The sequence below is a fragment of the Oryctolagus cuniculus genome, chromosome 1, assembly GCF_964237555.1.
Source record: "Oryctolagus cuniculus chromosome 1, mOryCun1.1, whole genome shotgun sequence".
Taxonomy (NCBI): Eukaryota; Metazoa; Chordata; class Mammalia; order Lagomorpha; family Leporidae; genus Oryctolagus; species Oryctolagus cuniculus.
Window position 1 is genome coordinate 106,265,888 of NC_091432.1, and position 15,642 is coordinate 106,281,529.

General features: G+C 39.3%; 1 non-coding gene across 1 annotated transcript; it reads right to left on the reverse strand.

Annotated features, from left to right (window-relative positions):
- Positions 1 to 323: 323 nt before the first annotated feature.
- LOC127485132 (small nucleolar RNA SNORA70) lies at positions 324 to 457 on the reverse strand. Its single transcript, XR_007912315.1, has one exon. It is a non-coding gene; the product is annotated as a small nucleolar RNA SNORA70 (small nucleolar RNA).
- Between the last annotated feature and the right edge of the window lie 15,185 nt (positions 458 to 15,642).

Consider the following 15,642-nt stretch of genomic DNA (forward strand, 5'->3'; position numbering starts at 1 on the left):
CTGTCTTGGTTGTTCCTCTTCCAGTCCAGCTCTCTGCTGTTGCCCGGGAGGGCAGTGGAGGATGGCCCAAGTGCTCGGGCCCTGCACCCGCATGGAAGACCAGGAAGAAGCACCTGGCTCCTGGCTTCGGATCGGCACGGCGCAGCGCACCCGCTGTAGCGGCCTTTTGGGGGGTGAACCAATGGAAGGAAGACCTTTCTCTCTATCAATGCTATCACTGTCTAACTCTGCCTGTCAAAACAAAACAAAACAAACAAACAAACAAAAAACAAACAAACAAAAAAAAACCATGAGGGTCAGAGGCATGAAAGTCCATTGTGAAGGGCTGTCTCCAAGGTCCCTTAGGGCAACCCATGCAAATGATAGGTTGCATACACTACCAGGAGGCTGCTGTTTGCAGCCACTGCACACTGGGCCCTCATGAAGAAAGGGAGCTGGTCGGCTTAATTAGCTGCAGGATGCTTTTCATAAATACAAGTTTAGGAACATAGTGATAGTGATTCTCCCCACCATGCTCACCCTCCCATCCCTACTCCCACCCTTCTTCCTCCTCCCTCTCCTATTCCCATTCTTATTTTTTACTAAGATCTATTTTCAATTAACTTTATACACAGGAGATTAAACTATACTAAGGAAAGGGTTCAACAAATAGTATATATATTAAAAAACACTGTTCCTTAACAGTTTTGTGATTTCTCTTTTGATTTTTTCTATGGCCCACTGTTCATTCAGGAACATGTTGTTCAGCCTCCATGTATTTGCATATGTTCTACAGATTCTTGAGTTGTTGATTTCCAGCTTCATTCCATTGTAATCAGGGAAGATGCATAGTATGATTTAGATTTTTCCTGGATTTGCTGAGATTTGCTTTATGGTCTGGCCTTTGGTCTATCCTAGAGAACATTCCAAGCACTGGTGAGAAGAATGTGTATTCTGCAACTGTAGGTGGAAAAGTTCTGTAGATATTGGTTAGGTTCCTTTGGTCTATAGTGTTGATTAACTGTTGTTTCCTTGCTGATTTTTGTCTGGTTTATCTGTCTATTGATGAAAGTGGGGTATTAAAGTTCCCTATTACTATTGTATGGGAGTCTATGTCTCCTTTTTGATCTATTAACATTTCTTTTAAATAGCCAGGTGCCATGTAATTAGGTATGTATACGTTTATTATAGTCACATCTGTCTGTTGAATTGATCCCTTAATCATTGCATAATGTCCTTCTTTGTCTCTTTTAACAGTTTTTGTGTTGTCTATTTTGTCTGATATTAGGATGGCTACACCAGCTCTTTGTTGGTTTTTCTTAGTGTGAAATTTTTTTCCTTAGCGTTTTTCCATCCTTTCATTTTCAGTCTGCATGTACCTTTGTTGATTTTCTCGTAGGCAGTAAATAGATGAGGATTTTTGTTGTTGTGGTTTTTCCATTCAGCTAGTCTGTATCTTTTAACTGGAGAATTGAGGCCATTTACATTCAAGGTGACTATTGATAAGTAACAACTTGGCCCTGCTGTTTTTCCATAAATATTCCTATTGTTTACTTTGGATTTCCTGTGTATTTCTTTTTTTTTTTTTTTGACAGGCAGAGTGGGCAGTGAGAGAGAGAGAGAGAGAGAAAGGTCTTCCTTTTCCGTTGGTTCACCCCCCGCAGTGGCCTCTGTGGCCGGCGCCCTGCGGCCAGCACACTGTGCTGATCTGAAGCCAAGAGCCAGGTGCTTCTCCTGGTCTCCCATGCGGGTGCAGGGCCCAAGGACTTGGGCCATCCTCCACTGCACTCCCGGGCCACAGCAGAGAGCTGGACTGGAAGAGGAGCAACCGGGACAGAACCGATGCCGGAACTAGAATCTGGTGTGCTGGCGCTGCAGGTGGAGGATTAGCTTAGTGAGCTGCAGCACCAGCCTCCTGTGTATTTCTAATGGGAGATTTTCTGCCTTCACCTTCTTTCATAGTGATGACTATGTTTCTGTGTTTCTCTGTATAGCACATTCTTATGCATCTTTTGTAAGGCTGTACAAGTGGTGACAAATTCTTTCAATTTTTGTTTGTTATCGAAGGTCTTTATTTCACCTTCATTCACAAATGAGAGCTTTGCAGGGTACAGTATTCTGGGTTGACAGTTTTTTCTCTTGAGAGCTTGTTTGGAGGTTCCAGCAGGGGGTGCAGCTACTCGTATGCCCTTGACCAAAGACCGGTCCTCCTCTAGCGGGGAAGGTTGTCCTCTTTGAGCATGCAGCTTTGGGAGGGACGTACATGGAGCAGTGAGGGAGGAAGGGGACACCTGCCTAGCCAGCCAGATCAGAGGAATCAACCCTGGTGATCAATGGAGTGACAGATGTCATAGCCAGATCGCCCTCACATGCATATTTTTTTCTCTTAATACTTGGACTACCTCTCACCACTCTCCTCTAAGCCTGTGGAGTTTCTGATGGGACCTCAGCTGTGAGTCTAATTGGGGATCCTCTGAAAGCAATCTGCATTTATCTCATGCATATTTTATGTTTTATTGTTGAAAGTTTGACTACAGTGTGTCATGGTGAAGATCTTTTCTGGTCATGTCTATTAGGAGTTCTGTGTGCTTCCTATACTTGGAAATCCTTTTCTTTCTCTAAATTGGGGAAGTTTTCTGTAATTATTTCACTAAATAGGCCTTCTAGTTCATTTTCTCTTTCCAGACATTCAGGAACTCCTAAGACCCATAAGTTGGGTCATTTGATAATAGCACATAAGTCTACAATACTGTTTTTAAGTTTTCTAATTTCTTTCTTTTTTTAAAAAAGATTTTATTTACTTATTTGACAGATAAAGTTACAGACAGTGAGAGGGTGAGACAGAGAGAAAGGTCTTCCATCTGCAGGTTCACTCCCCAAATGGCCACAACTGCCGGAACTGGGCTGATCCAAAACCAGGAGCCAGCAGTCAGGAGCCAGGAACCTCCTCCAGGTCTCCCATGTGGGTGCAGGGGTCCAAGCACTTGGGCCACCTTCTACTTCTCTTCCAGACCATCAGCAAAGAGCTGGATTGGAAGAGGAGCAGCTGGCACCAGAACCAGCACCCATATAGGATGCCGGTGCAGCAGGTGGAGGATTAATCTATTGTGCCAAGCGCTGGCCCCTGAGTTTTCTAATTTCTTCATTTTCTTGTTGTTGTTGTTCTTTGGTCTGATTGAAAGATTTCCAAAGATTTTTCTTCTAACTCAGATATTCTTTCTTCTGCCTCACTGATTCTGACGTTAAGGTTTTCCACTGCATTTTTATTTGTTCTGTTGAGTTCTTCATTTCCAGTATTTTGTTTTCTCTATAAAATCTCAATTTCATGAGAAAAATTTTCTTTCATGTCATATACTTATTTCTTTAGTTCGTGGATTTGCTTCTGATTACTTCTTTTTTTTAATTTATTTTATTTATTTGAAAGACAGAGTTACAGTGAGAGGTAGAGACAGAGAGAGGTCTTCCATCTGATGGTTCACTCTCCAATTGGCTGCAGTGGCCTGAGCTGCGCCAATCCGAAGCTAGGAGCCAGGAGCTTCTTCCTGGTCTCCCACGTTGGTGCAGGGGCCCAAGGACTTGGGCCATTCTCTGCTGCTATCCCAGACCATAGCAGAGAGCTGGATGGGAAGAGGAGCAGCCGGGACTAGAACCAGCACCCGTATGGAATGCCAGCGCTTCAGGCCAGGGCTTTAACCGGCTGAACCACAGCACCGGCTCTTGCTTCTGATTACTTCTAACTAATTCTATGATCAATTTTTTTTTGTTCCGTTTCTGGCATTTCTTTAATCTCTTCATCTTCACATTCTAATATTGAAGTGTTATTGTGTCATGTTGTCTTCCTTATCCTTGTTTCTTGAACTGCTGCATTTATTTTTAGGCATTTGTGGAGATACTTGTCTGTTTATTTTTTCCCCCTGTGATGGCTTTCATCTTTGGACTAGGCCTCTGTGAATTAGTGGAGTGTCTGCTCTTTCAGTAAGTACCCTGAGGCATGTGCTGGATGTGGCCAGGGACCTCTGTTCAGTGCTCCAGGGTGACGGGAGTGTCCAAGGTGACTCCCAAATTGAGCGTGGTAAATCTCCCTTTTTTATTTTAATAAGAGGGGAGTTTTGTTCAGCTCTGTTGGCATAGTCTCATGCTCATCTCCTCTCCTCAAAGGACACCTATGCTTGGGTGCTAGTCCCAGTGGGTGCAATATTTGTCCATGCTGCCACAGGAATCACACAAAGGATCCATGCAGTCCTTTTTGTGAACATGGATCCTGCAGCAACGACCCTCACCAGGGAATTAGGGAGCTCTGAGCATGTGGAGCCACCCATAGTGACTGCCCAAAAACCCAGCCATACCCTGCACCCTCATATGCAGCCACAGTGTTTTCAGAGTCCCAGCACCCAGCCCCCTATCAAAGCTCCCAGTATGACTCAGGTGTCTCCTCTCAGGTGGTTACTGGGTTCATGGACGTGAGCAGGTGCAGCTGTTATGTATGTCCAAAATGGTGGCTGCCCACTCTCAGCTAGCTATAGGACATCAGTGCTGGGTGGTCCGGGAGAAACACGCCTTCCCTTTTTTTCCCTCTAGGTTGTCAGGTACACTGTCCCCCAAAGGGCACCAAGCTGGACTCATACCAGGCTCCTCCCAAAGCCTTATTGCCATTGGCTTGGGCTGCTGCAGTCTGGTCTCACTTCACTCTCCAAGCTGATGCTGAGGCTTTGGCTGCTGAGGTCCTGAGTTGTGCACCTCCGCACACTCCACAGTGATACACAGTGTCCCTCTAGTTTGTGTGGAGTTTCCTCTGCTGTTTTCTCCCTAACTCTTCCCTGAGACTGCACTCTCTCCACATTTTTAAACTATCTTCCCCTAGATCAGAGCGGTAAGTTTCCTCACTATTCCACCATCTTGTTGCCTCCTTGGACACTTTTTCACATGTTTATTGGCCCATGAATATTTCCTTGTGAAGCATCTGCATTAGTCTTTTGCCCATTTAAAAAACTGGGGTTTTTCATACTTTTTTAAGTTCTATTGTAGTATTTTAGATACAAGACCTTCCCAAATATTTTCTCCCAGTCCTTAGTTTGCCTTTTCATTTTCTCACTAGTGTCTTTGATTAACAAATTTTTTCAGTTGGGTGAAAACTTTGTTGTATATATATATATTTTAAATTGCAGTTGCTTTCTGTGTCCTGTCCACTTGCCTATATGCAAGCCATGGAGATTGTGTAGGAAGGAAAAGCCAACTGTTTTCTCCTTATGCACACAGCACTTGGTACAGAACACTTCTGTCACCATCTGTGTGGAGTTTTCTCCCTAATAAACAATCCTCCATCACCAGCTATTTGTTCCACAATGGAACTCAATTCGTTTTTAACTTTTTTTTTAAATTTAAGGTAAACAAATTTCATATATTTAATATGTACAGATTTAGGAATATAGTGATACTTCTCACTCTACCCTCCCTCCTGCCCCTGCTCCCACTTTCCCTCTTCCTTCCTCTCTCTTCCCTCTCTTGATTTTTTACAGGGATCTACTTTGTTTATACTCGTAAGATTAACCCTATACTACATAAAGAGTTCAACAAATAGTAAGAAGGAAGAAAATTCTGTTCCTCAACAGTAGAGACAAGGACTATAAACAGTTATCAAATCTCAAAAAAATGTCAATTTCAATCCCATACATTACATTTTTTGGTATTCTATTAGGTGCCACAGATCAGGGAACACATATGGTATTTGTTTTTCGGGGACTTGCTTATTTCACTAAGTATAATATTTTCCAGTTGCATTCATTTTGTTGCAAAAGACAGGATTTCATTCTTTTTATGGCAGTGTTTCATACTATGTATATGTATATGTATATGTATCTATCTATCTAATCACAGTTTCCTTTTCCAGTCTTCAGTCAGTGAACATCTGGGTTGATTCCATATCTTAGCTATTGTGAATTGAACTGCCCTAAATATGGAGTTACAGATAACTCTCTTGACACTGTTTCCCTGGAATTGTGTCAGATTCCAGGTCAAGGGCTCACAAGACTGTTTACTACTTCAGATGCCATCCAAATCTGAGCCCTCTGAACTTCTGACCAACTGGCTATAACTTGGGTATCCCAAGGGCCCAGTGCTTGGATTGATCATTGGGTAGAGTGGCTCACAGAACTGAGGGGAACATTTGACTCACTACTGGTAAGTCATTACAAAGAATATTTAACAGCCAGATGAATAGAAACATAAAGCACAGTTCTTAAAAATCTGGATTGCAGGAGATTCTTTGCCTATGGAATTGTGCTATGCCCAGGTCATGGTATATGTGTTCAGTAAACCAGAAGCTCTCTGAACCCTTTTGGGTTTTTACTACCTAGACATGATTGATTACATCATTGGCCATTGGTAATAAACTCAGTCTTTAGTCCCTTGAGATTGGGGTGGAACTGAATGTTCCAACCCTCTAATAGCATGATGGTTCCCATGGCAGCCATATTCTATCTGGAGGCTATCTAGGATCCTCCAACTATCTGTCACCTCAGTAGCATATAGAAGACATTTATCATACTGGAGATTCCAAGGGTTTTAGGAGTGGTGTGCCAGGAAACCAAGGCAAAGGCCAAATACCTATTTCTGATTATATCACAAGATATTCTGTTTTCTATTAAAATTGTCATTGTCTTAGCTCTTGTATTTAGGTCTATAATCTATCTCAAATTAATTTTTACATAGAATATAAGGAAGAGGTCAAAGTTTATTTTTTTCTATATGGATATTCAGTTGTTCCAGTGTCATTTGTTGAACATACTTTTCCTTTGTCCATTTGTTGAACATTTTCTTTATCCATCAAATAATGGGCATTGTTAAACCATAACTCCTGAGATTGAAAAATCTTGAAATAAAAGGACTTACTGAGCCATTACAGATGCTACCCAGAAATAAAGGACTAATCCTGAGACAAGTTTCCACAGATCCTAGTAACAGCTGGGAAAATGTCTGCTGGATCAGAGTTCAGAGCAATTTTTGGTAATGAAAATTTGGGAAAAGAAGGCATAAGTTGTTAACACCAAACAATAGATTGGCTATGTATAAGAGGGGCAGAATTATGCAAAGCAGGGAAAGTTTTAGAATAGGAAGATAGTCCCTAAGAAGTAAGTTTGCTTTTAGATTAACTAAGGTTGTAAGAAGGATGTGATATCACCTTAGGGGTTCATGATGGGATTTGAATCAAGGTTTGAACATAAATTCAAGAAGCCAAAATGTTTTTTTGTCTTGTCCTTTACTTTATAACTGATTAACCTCTCCTATCTCTCCTCCCCCTCTATCATCTGACTCTTTTAATTTAATATAGAACATCTCGGAATTTGTCTCTTATAAAATACCTTGGTTGATCCCATATCTCGCATACCTGGCTATTGTGAATAGTACTGCAATAAAACTGGGAGTGCAGGTATCTCTTTGATATACTGACTTTATTTCCTTTGCATATATATCTTGTAGTGGGATTGTTGGATCATGTTGTTGGGTTAAGACATCCAGGTTCTTGTTTCTGATGCATGGAAGAATTCAAGGACAAGATGTAGATAAACGTTAGCAGAGGAATAAGATTTTTTTAGCAAAGTGAAAATAAACACTCAAGAGGGAGTGCAGGCATGTTCTAGATTAACTGCAACCAGGAGGTTTGGGGTCATCCCTTTATGTGATTTGGAGCATAGGAGGTGGGGCTTTGGGCAGAATTTTTCAGGAAATGGCAGGAATGTCCAGGAATTTGGTGACTGCCCAATTTTTGGCCTAAATGGAAATCTCAGATATGTCATGGCATCAGGGGCATCATGGGAATAGGAGTGTCCACCATGGTCATTTTGTTATAATGATATTATAATAGGCTATAGGCCATTGTGGGACATAGCAGCCATTTTGGATCTTTTTGGCCATTTTTGGTGGCTCACTTTGCTACAACAGCAATTTCTGGTTGCTGGTTATGGGAGCAGTTTTAGTAGCAACGCTGGGTGGAGGGGAAGGGTATAGTAACATACTTTCTTCATTTCTTCCTCTGATCTCTGTCTCTTTCTCTATAACAACATTTTAGTTCTATCTTTATTTTTTTGAGAAGCAAACTTTCATTTTTCCATTGAATTTATTTGGCATTATTATAGAAAATTGATTGACTGTAAGTATAGGTCTACTTAAGGACTTTGATATATTAGTCTGTTCCACTGCCCTGTCTATCTTTGGGTATGATTTCTATAGTTTGGAAATCAGGTAGTAAAAGTCTTATGGTCTTTTTCTTATTTTCTAAGATTGGTTTAGCTATTCTAGGTCACTTGCATTTCCATAAATACTTTAGAATAAACTTGTGAATTTCTAATCTAAAAAAAGCAAGCTAGAATTATCATTAGAGTTGCATTGCCTCCATAAATTAAACTGGAAAGAACTGACATCTTAATAATATTGAGTTTTCTGTCCCATGAAGATGATATATCATTCCACTTACTTAGATCTTCTTTATCTCAGTAAAGTTTTGTGGTTTTCAACATAGATATTTCACATGTTCTTTGTTAAATTTATTTCTGAGTACTTTACTTATTTTTGTCACTATTATAAATGGATTGATTTTTCCAAACTGTTTGATGTTAGTGTAGAAATTCAATTGATTTTTGTATACAGACTTGTATTTTTATGTATAGAGCTTACTAAACTTATGTCTTAGTTCTATTAGTTATTTGGTTTCAGTTCTTTAGGACTTACTGCATAAAAAGTCATTCTGCAAATAGAGAATGTTTCACTTTTCAAATATTTGTCTTTTCTTTCTTCTTGTTACCTTTCTGTACTGGTTAGGACACTGGGTACAATGCTGAATGGAAGTGGTTAGAGCAGTCATCCTTGGTTTGTTCCCAATCTTAATGGGAAAATGTTCACAGTTCCGCTAATTTTTCATTAGCTGTATGTTTTCATAGGTTCATTTCATCAGACTGAGGAAGTTTACTTCTATTCTCAACTGACTACAGATTTTTATCATGGGGACTGGCATTGTGGTGCAGCAGATTGAGCCGCCAACTGCAACACCAGCATCCAGTATCAGAGCACTGGTTTGAGTTCTGGCTGCTCTGCTTCCAGTCCAGCTCCCTGCTAGTGTGCCTAGGAAGGCAGTGGAAGTACTTGGGCCCCTGCCACCCACATGGATTTCCTGGATTGAGTTCCAGGCTCCTTGTTTCAGCCTGACCCAACACTGACCTTTGAGGCCACGTGGTCATTTGGGCAGTGGACCAGCAGCAGATGGAAGGCCTGTCTTTCTTTCGCTCTCTATTGCTCTGCCTTTCAAATACAATAAATAAATCTTTTTTAAAAACATTTTTAATATATTTTTTGACAGGCAGAGTGGACAGTGAGAGAGAGAGACAGAGAGAAAGGTCTTCCTTTTGCCGTTGGCTCACCCTCCAATGGCTGCCACGGCCGGCGCGCTGCGGCCGGCGCACCACGCTGATCCGATGGTAGGAGCCAGGTACTTATCCTGGTCTCCCATGGGGTGCAGGGCCCAAGTACTTGGGCCATCCTCTACTGCACTCCCTGGCCACATCAGAGAGCTAGCCTGGAAGAGGGGCAACTGGGACAGAATCCGGCGCCCTGACCGGGACTAGAACCCGGTGTGCCGGCTCCGCAAGGCAGAGGATTAGCCTAGTGAGCCACGGCGCCGGCCTTTGTTAACTTTAAAATTATACCAGTAGACAACCTACCTATTTTACTCTAATTCATTAATATACATGTGATTTAAACATTGCTAGCCATGTGTATTTGGTGCAGTGGTTAAGATGCCACTTGGGACAAATGTATCCTATTTTGGGGTACCTAGGTTCAAGCCCTGCCTCCACTTCCAATTCTAGCTTCCTGTTAATATGCACCCTGGGAGGCATCAGGTGATGGCTTAAGTACCTAGGTCCCAGCTATGTGGGAGACTTGGATTGAGTCCCTGGATCTTGGCTTTGACCTGGTCTAGCCCTGGCCTTTGTGGACATTTGGGGAGTGAGCCAGCACATGGGAGATGTGCTCGCTCTCTCTCTCTCTCTCTCTCTCTCTCTCTCTCTCCCCTCTTTCCAAAAAGAAAAGAAATTTAAAAAATAAACCACTATAAAAATATAGTTGGTATAGTGTTATATGATTTAACTGACTCAATCCAATTGACTACACAAGAGCTTTAATAATAAATGACGCAAAAGTGTAAGTAAGATGGCAAAAGAAAAGATGCAATGATTTAGCCTTGTATATTCTAAAACAGAGAGAGAAAGATTGTTTTTTCCTCATTTTCTTGCACTTAGATATGTAAATTTTAAACATCAGAAAATTTGATTTATTGGGATTAGAAGAGAAACTTTTTCAAGTATTTTAGTAATCCTTATGCAGAGAAGCATCTAAACCATTGGCAAGTTCTGGCTGGCAGGTCCTTATTAATGACAAATCTATATGGGGTATTTTTGACAGCCCTTTGGTTTAGTTTTCATTTGAAGACCTCCTTTTAAAGGTCACTCTCATATCTCTATTTTAACTTGAAAACAAAAAGATGTTTACATCTGGCTAAGAGCTGGCAAAAGGGTAAAAACAAATAAATTGATGGAAAAGAGACAAGATAAGTGTCTCATATTGTTTTCAGATGTGAAGATAGTGGGAAGAATATGGCACTAATGTGTTAAAAACACACATGTTTTGACAAAACTGACAACGAAATCTTTGAAGAGGGCTGCCTTCTACAACACAAGCATCCTTGTCCTGATTTAAGAAGGACAATTTTGAAGTCAGAGATATAGATAATGGCATATACAAGGCTGTGCTTTGAAATATAATTATAATAACAAATTTGTTAAATGAACAATTATAGTCATTGATGGAATGTAATGCAACCATGGAAAATCATATTCATGAAGCATATGTCACATAGAAAATGCCCTTGATAATGTAATAAAAAATCTGGATATATCCATGGCCAAATACAGTGGGCCTATTGAAAGATAATTAATTAAAAAGAGTAAGTCTTAGACACTAGATATATGCATGGGACATAAATTAGAAGGAAAATACTAATCTAATGGTAGTTATCTTTGTGTGATCAGACATGCGTGATTTGCAATTTTTTTTGTCTTTATAGTTTTCTATACTTTTGAGTTCTTTCTTAAAACATGTATTATTTTTCTAGTAAGCAAAAATATGTAATTAACAGACTTTTTAGACATGGTTTGAGACATGTGTCACATGTTATATATGATACAAGAAAATAATTTTCCATTCAGCTTTAGAGAAAGATTTGTTAACTAGTTACTGGATTTAAGATGAAGGCACAGCTGTATTTCAGAACAATATACTTTGTCTGTTGGTATTTTGATGAGAATCCCAGCAAGCCAAATTTGGTTTTTGAAGGGTAGTTCAGGCAGCCACATCCTAACAGCTTGACCACTCTCATTTTTGGCATGTGAGGCTGCCAACTTCCTCATTCCAAGCCCTCTTAACACTACAAGCTGTTCCCAGTTGCTCTGAACTGTTGGTAGCTTAGGAAGCCAGTTGCTGTGTAGTAAACCCATACTTCTGGTATCTACTGGATTCTTATTTACATACAGGCCAGGTATGCTAGAAAAACAACTAACTTTGAAGCCAAGACATAGAACTAAATGCTCTATCTTGCTGTCCAGAGATACAGAGAGGAAATTGCTGGGATTTGGCAGCAGAAGAACTGGGTTTGAGTCTCTGCATGGCTTTGGATGAATCCTGAACTGTCTTAGGCCTTCAGATGACCCAAGAATTCATAAATGAAAAACCTTTTTCATACCATTGTGTCAGAGTTTTTGAATTTCAGAGTGTGTATGTATAATATCTTCAAGCTCATTGTAAAGCCTATATAGAAAGTCAACAAAAACAGAAGGGCCAATACAATATGGAAGAGAATAACGAACTTGGAAGCTTACTTCAAAACTTACTGTAAAACCACAACAATCAAGACAGCATGATATTGGCCAAAGAACAGATAAATAGATCAAAGAAACAGAATAGGGAGCCCAGAAACAGAGCCATCCAGACACACTCAACTGATTTTTGAGAAAGGGTAAATACAACTTAAGGAAAAAGGACAGTCTTTTTAACCAATGTTGCTGGAATGTTTGTTGGACACTGACATGTAAAAAAATGAATCTTGACACTGACCATACATCTCCCACAGAAATTCAAAGTAAATCAATAGAAAATAATGTATGAGAAAATCTTTGTGATCAAGTATTTGTTGATGATTTTTAGAGACAATATAAAAAGCACAATCCCTGAAAGAAAAAAATCACTAAGATGGACTTCATTAAAATTAGAATCTTCTGCCCTATGAAATACACTATAAGAACAATGAAAGACAAGTTCAAAATGTTTGCATCCATATCTGATAATGGTATCCAAAATACACAGAGAACTTCTAAAACTCAACAGGAAAACAAATAACCCAGTTTAAAAATGAGCAAAATAAGGGCTGATGTGCCATAGCAGGTAAAGCACCACCTGTGACAGCAGTGTGCTATATGGGCACTGGTTCAGGTCCCAGCTGCTGCACTTCCAATCCAGTTCCCTGCTAATGTGCCTGAGAAGGCAGTGAACAGCCCAATTGTTTGGGCCCCTGCACCCATTTGGGAGACCTAGAGGAAGTTTCCAGATCTTGGCTTCAACCAGGCCCAGCCCTGGCCATTGTGGCCATGTGGGGGAGTGAGCTAGTGGATGGAAGATCTCTTCTCTCCTCTCATCTCCTCTTCTTTCTTTTCTCTCTCTCTCTCTCTCTCTCCCTCTCTCTCTCTTTCTCTGTAACTCTACCTTTCAAATAAATGATAAAATAAGTCTTTACAAAGAATGAGAAAAATATCTGAATAAAGACATCACCAAGAAAGATATACAACTAACAAATAAGCATATGAAAGATGTTCCACATCATATGTCATCAAATAATTACAAATTAAAAAAAAACAATGAGATACCACTAGATATAACTGTTAGACTTTCATCCTTCCAGAATGGCTGAAATCCAAAACACTGCCATCACGAAATGCTGTGAGAATGTGGAACAACAGGAACTTTCACTTATCACTAGTGGGAATGGAAAATGATACAGCTACTTAGGAAGACCACTTGATGGTTTTGTACAAAACTAAATATATTCTTACCATATAGTCCAGAAGTCTTGCTCAGTATTTACTGAAATGAGTTTAAAACATACATATGTCTACAAAAAAATTGTATACAAAATTTATAGCAGCTTCATTCATAATTGCCAAAATTTTGAATCAACCAAGATGTCTTTCAATAGGTGAATGGATAAACAAATTGTAGCAATACCTGTAATAAAGTATTATTCATCAATAGAAAGAAATGAGCTAGAATGAAATGAGCTATCAAGCCACTAAAAGACATGGAAAAATTTAAATACATATTGATAAATGAAAAGAGCCAATATGAAAAGACTACCTACTATATGACTCCAACTATGTCATCTTGAAAAGGTAAAACTATGAAGACAGTAAAAAATTAATGGTTGCCAGGGGTGAAGAGGAAAGGAGGTATGAATAAGTGGAACATAGAGGATTTTTAGGGCAAGGACACTTATATATAGCATTGTAGGGTAGATACTTGTCACTATATATTGTCAAAGCCCATAGAATGTTGAGGTGGACATTGTGGTACAGTGGGTTGAGTTGCGGCTTGGAACACCTGCATCCCATATCACGGTGCTTAGGATTGAGTCCCATCTCAATTTCAAATCCAGCTTCTTACTAATGTGCACCTAGGGAGGCAGCAGATGATAGCTCAAGTACTTGGGACCCTGCCAACCTTTGTGAGAGACCAAGTTGGAGTTCCTGGCTCCTGACTTGGGCCTGGATTTTGCAGGCATTTGGGGAGCAAACCAGAAGATGGACGATTTTTCTCTCTCGTAAATAAAAAGAAATAAACTTTAGAAAAAAACCTATAGAATGTACAACACATAGAGGGAATCCTAATGTGTACTTTGGGGTTTAGTTAATAATAATGGATCAGTAATAGCTCATCAGTTTTAATGAATGTAGCATACTAATGCCACACATCAATAATGGAGGGAAGTTGGGGGTTGGTTAGGAGGAGCATATGGAAACCCTTTGCTTTCTATTCAATTTTCTGCTGATCTAGAATTGTTCTTAAAAATGAAGTCTATTAATTTTTAAAAGTATACAGGAAAGCCATTTCTAAGTTATTAACAATATGAGGATATTTGGGCTATAAATAATAAGATACAATTAAAAGTAGTGTGATGGTTTGTATAATTTTTTGATTATGCTTGTCTAATGCTAAAAAGGTTTGAGAATGTATGCAATAATTTATAAAGTATATACTTATTTATATATAAAATAATGCATTGCCTTACTAATATATTTTGCATGTTTTGTAAATGTATACAAAAATAGAATTTTTAACAATGTAACTAAAAGAATATATAAATAATCTTTAAAAATAATTACTATGCTTTATTACTGGTATTTTTAGCAGAAGCACTCTTTTTTTAAAAAGTTGAATAATATTTTAAGACTTGTAAAAAACTCAATCAAGCATCTAACTTGAGGCTATTTGTTTTTCTGCTGGGTTTTGGTGACTCTTGGAGTAGAAATAGAGCCCTCACAAATACCCCTAGGTCTAAATGGAAGATGTGCATGACTGGCTGTTGATTCTAAAGGGTGGCGTCAGTGTCAATGCCATACCCAAGTTGTGACATTGGGCAGTATACTACCAACTTCATTAATGAAAATCATTTTTTTGCAAATGTATTGGAACTTTTGTTATTTTTAACAAATGTGTTCAAAATCTATTAAAAGCCCGCATTAAGACAATTTATGGCACACTGACAGAATTTTAACAACTAAATACATAACAAAAATTTCCAAGTGTCTATTTTTAAAAATACTCTCCTAAAGCTTTGTAAATTGTATTAATTAGGGTAATACAGTCCTTAACCCCACTTAATTGGGCAGGAGTAAACTGAAACTAGATGGACACCCCCTCCATTTTATCCAACTCCCTTTTGTCTCTCAGGTCTGTCTGGAGACACAGCTGTCTGACACATAATGGACTAAGTAAAGCTACTGGTCTCAAATATGTTCAAACATGTTTTTAAAAATTTATATTCAAACATAAAATGAAATTGGCATTGTATTATTTTCTTCCCTCCACTTTGGAGGCCAATGGCACAAATGACAAGAATTTTATTATTTACATTGAGTTCAGAGTGATTCCCAAATGATTCATTCAGTGGCTAAAAGACATCAAGGAGGGGCCAGTGTTGTGGCACAGTAGGCTAAGCCATCACAAGCCAAGATGGCATTTCATATCAGAGCACTAGTTCAAGTCCTGGTTACTTCACTTCAATCCAGCCCCCTGCAAATGCATTGAGAAAAGCAACAAATGATGGCCCACGTACTTAGGCCCCTGCCCTCCCACACAGAAGACTGGATAGAATTCTGAACTTTTGATTTCTGTTGCAGCCATTTGGGAATGAATCATCAGATGGAAGATTCATTCATTCTCTCTCTCTCTCTCCCTTTCTCTCTCTCTCTCTTCCTATCTCTCCCTGTAACTATGCTTTTCAAATAAACAAAATAAACCTTTTTAAAAGAGAGAAAGAGAGATTTTCCATCTGCTGATTCACTTCCC